Raw genomic sequence first — 4,276 nt, forward strand, 5'->3', positions numbered from 1 at the left:
GGGCACACCAAAACAGAAAAAAAACGGAAGGGAGGGGGGGGGGGGGTAGCTCAAGTTCTCCCTATTGAAATGCACACACTTTGATATGGAAATTGGCAGTTACAAAAAGCTGCTAAAATTCACACTAGCATGCATTGAAACCATTTGTGCAATGTGAGATGAGATGGCACTTCCTCCCAAGACAAGACAGACAAATGGACGAAACCAGCACATTTGGGGAGGGTGAGGTAGAGAGAGGGTGGAGGGGGAGGCAACAGGACATTTGTCCCCCCCACCCCCACCCCCCCACCTCTCTCCGAATTCCCACCCTTCAATTCCTTATAGCCCAATATCACACATGACAAATTTGCCTCAAGAGGCTTTATAATCTGTACAGCACACAACAAACACCCTTTGTCCTTAGACCTTAAATCAGATAAGGTGAAACTAAAAACCCCTTTAAAAAATGGAAAAAATAAACCCCAGGAACAGCAATGAAGGAGAGATCCCTCTTCCAGGACAGATGGACATGCAATAGATATCATGTGCACAGAATACTTAGCAGAATTACACTCTGGATGGCTAGAATGACAATATTATGAACTGTAAACATATGATCTGTGAGGATGAGCACCTTCCAGAATATCAGTATAAGCAGCCATAAACCAGATACAATATCAATTCAGCATCATCCCAGCCAAGGAGACTTTTTATCTAGTCTTCCAAAATGGCTGGCAAGACACAAAAACGCATCCGCCACAGTCAAAATATGCTGATTTGTCTGTGAGCGAGACCATTTGTCTCACTGTGCATTGTGGCTTACATAATATTTTTTGTCTTAATTTATTTTTCTTACATTCCCAAAAAATAGAATTGAAAGGCTGTCATCTATACATCCCCTGCATGAATGCTGTTATATAAGTATATGCTGGGGAAGCTCTGTTTCCTAACTTGTCAGTATGGCTTATATAATGTTGCACCACTGTCCTGATTTGCCAGTGATAGTATAGATAATGTGTAAATGTTATTTAACCTTGATATTGCAGTCCACCACTGTCCTGCTCTCCTGGGGTTTCTTCCTGAAGCCTGTGCGGCCCTTTTTCTAAAAGCATCACGTGAGAATGAGATATGGTTCCTTCAGCCTGTAAAATCTGTGTGTGTGTGTGTGTGTGTGTGTGTGTGTGTGTGTGTGTGTGAGAGAGAGTGAGTGAGTGTGTCCCATCATCACACATGGCTGGCTCAGGTCTGTGAATTATACATGCTCTGTGAAATGATCTTATTTTATAGCCGCAAAATGGAGAAGTAAATGGAGACGGTAACTGGCATCAAACTACTTAGCTCCTGGTGTCCTGGACTGGGTGGAGATGTTTGTGGCTGCTCTGTCTTTTGTTATTAGATTATCATTGCTGATATATCTTATAAATCAACTCTCATTTGGTTCTTACATGCTTTTTGTTCATAACCAGGACCTACTTTGTCATGGTGTACATCTTGATAAAAGTTTTTTTCACCACATTTCTCATGTACTAAAAAGGCAGTAAGAAAGCTGAGACACACTATATAAAACTGAAATCCACATTGGGATCTTTGTGGCCAAGCAAAGTCTGGAGGCTCCAGCCCCTACAAAATAACATCATATTGGGCTATGTGTTGATCTCATCACAACAGTTTTAAACTACTAAAGCAGCCCGTGGGCCCGTTTTCTGACATTTGCCTTATCCTATCCTGAGAGTGTAAATAAATGGGAGCCTATTGATTCAGCAAGGCATAACCCAGTATCTCCCTTGAAAGACTCGAAACATCGGCTTTTAAAGGCTACTTACAGTAGAACGCCGTGCCAAAATATGGATCCCGGTGTGGAGTGTGAATTTCAGATCAACACCAGGAGCCCCCTCCTCTCCCTTGTTCAGAAGAGGGCCCCAGAAACTAAGCAGTGGGTCGCACAAAGACTGGGGCTCGGCTGCATGTTCCACTTTTTTCACAGTGGACAGATGCTGAGGTTTCCCGTGGCAGGTATCTGTTCTTCAAGCCAAAACGTCCGGAACTGGACGAACAGCTCCATGATGAGGGATCTGTTCAAAAGTAATGATCGCTACCTCCCCTTCTCTTGTGCGTGCACCCAGGCTCCTGCAGACGGGAGCGCTACGGATAGACTGCATAAAGAGGATCACTTCAAGGAGACGAGATGCGCCTCAGCCTCGTTAAAAATGAAACTCCGAGCACGGCCCCCACTCTTGTCAAGTCTGTGTGGAAGTCTCCAGCGGTCTGGATCACAGATACAGCTCGACGAGAGACACTGTGACTTCTGTAGTCTGGATGTCGGTGCGCTCCCGGTTGTTCCCTCTGCGCCTCATCCACACGCCGCGCAGACAGTCGGAGCTCCAACCGGACTGGAGGCAAACAAGGCGAGGAGAACACCGGTCCCCTGCTCTGCAGCAGCTGGCTGTGGCAGGCGGCGCACAAAACCTGGAGCAGATCACTGGCAGGACACGGACTGGATCCTCATGCTAACTATGAGCATTTAATATTCAACCCTTAATGCTTGTGTGTTCAGATTTCATGCATGTATTAAAGCACAGACAAGCCCTACTTCAGTTCCTCCACGCTTCTGGACTTTTACATATCCACATTTCACAGTCTCCCTGCTGTTTAATCAGGACAGGAGTGCAGAAAGTGCAAGGCCATTGATTAGCAAGAACATGTTACTGAAAGTACCTCATATAAATAACATACTATTTTTATTCCTCTTAGAAGTTTTGTGCTGTGGGCAGAAGTTTGCACCTGCGTAATTAGAGTAATATAACAAAAGCAATCAACAACAAAGTAATGAGGCTAAAATAAGAGTTGTTTTAATTGGGTGTCTCTAAGGGACTTTGTAAATGATGGAGGCTGCTGAATACAGAATGCATCATACTGCTAAGAAAATCACTTTATCAGAAACTGTTAACTTTGTTTTTAATAGGACTTACTCTCTGGAACAAGGTCTTATTGCCAGAAAAAGAAAGATTCCAAATTTCCACACTTGAAACTCATCTTGTATAAAATTAAATGTGTTACTACAGTTAAGTGCATACAGATACAGAAAGGTTATTGCAGCACTGTTGTGTTAGAGTGCATTGGGTATATATATATTGCTGAATGGAAACAGCAGGGCTTAACCCCCAACCTTAACCCTGCAAAAAATCAGTAATCCTATCATACAATACAAACATGCACTAAACCACCAGTGTAAAGTGATGTTTGATCAGTTCATAGGAGCAAGTGCTAATACAGGTTGTTCAGTATCCATACATATGCTTACTGTATGAAACTGCAATGAATGTTTTTCTTGTTGAGAATGAAAAGTATCTAAAACAGGATTTGCACGATGAGTCATGACAATGCTGATCTACAATCCTCTTAACCCCTGCATTACTGCTACAGTATAATAACAGCACTTTCATGTATATACAGTATTTTAATTGATTCTCTTACCCTGCCCCCCAAAAAAAATCACATAATAATGACTTAGAAGCATATAAGATTTCTGTATACCTGCAGGTTTTTATAGTTTGACATTCATATGCATGTTTGTATTTCCCCTAATGTTCCAGATAGCCATTGGTTTTCATTAATTGATAAACAAAAATCAATTAACAAGCTCTTTAACCTTGTTTAAGGTAAGTGTAGCACTGTAAATACAGGCTGCAGACCACAATTTCACTATGACACACTATACAACTCAAGGCAGCTCTGGGAACTTGCTACCTGAGAGGGAATATGAATGGCAACCAGTGGCTGCCTGGACTGGTTGAATGAATGCATTCAAATGTTTCTGTGGAATGGGTTTGTAAAGCTTTGATGCAAGGTAAACACCATTTTTTAGCAAATTTGTTAAAACATGCAAAAACACAGTCTGCTGCATAGTTAACGTTATTTTCACCAGGGAAGTGTTAATTTTGACATCACACTTGTGTACAAATATTAGTTTAAGCAGCACTCTAGTTCTGGCTTATATGAAATGTATGGTGTTCCGTGTGGTGTTTATTTCTGACACAGTAAATAAAACACTAATTCATTCATGTGTCCAAAAAACGCATAAGCTTCAAGATGGTTTTTGAATGGCATTTTATGTAAGTTAATAAATATGCACCTAAACAACCTGCTTCATATCAAATGAATTACAGCTGGATTATATTGAGTGCCTTGTTCTTTAAACAAAGGCTTGGTCTATCAAAAACTGCACACTGTCCTAAAATAATATTGTAAAAATATGACTTTCAATAGGATATAAAAACACCATTCTGTGCTGTAAGCT

General features: G+C 41.4%; 1 protein-coding gene across 11 annotated transcripts in view; it reads right to left on the reverse strand.

Annotated features, from left to right (window-relative positions):
* The window catches only part of adgrl2b.1 (adhesion G protein-coupled receptor L2b, tandem duplicate 1), an 83,963-nt gene extending 81,596 nt beyond the window's left edge, over positions 1 to 2,367 (reverse strand). For 5 of the 11 annotated variants that reach the window (XM_020595698.1, XM_020595688.1, XM_020595696.1 and 2 more), the window contains exon 1: positions 1,803 to 2,365. The gene's annotated coding sequence lies outside the window, so the exon portion shown is untranslated. Of the gene's footprint in view, positions 1 to 1,802 lie in introns of all 11 variants that reach the window. The other 6 variants (XM_020595695.1, XM_020595692.1, XM_020595694.1 and 3 more) reach the window with 2 other exon arrangements.
* Positions 2,368 to 4,276: the final 1,909 nt, after the last annotated feature.

The sequence above is a fragment of the Monopterus albus genome, unplaced genomic scaffold (assembly GCF_001952655.1).
Source record: "Monopterus albus unplaced genomic scaffold, M_albus_1.0 scaffold28.1, whole genome shotgun sequence".
Classification (NCBI taxonomy): domain Eukaryota; kingdom Metazoa; phylum Chordata; class Actinopteri; order Synbranchiformes; family Synbranchidae; genus Monopterus; species Monopterus albus.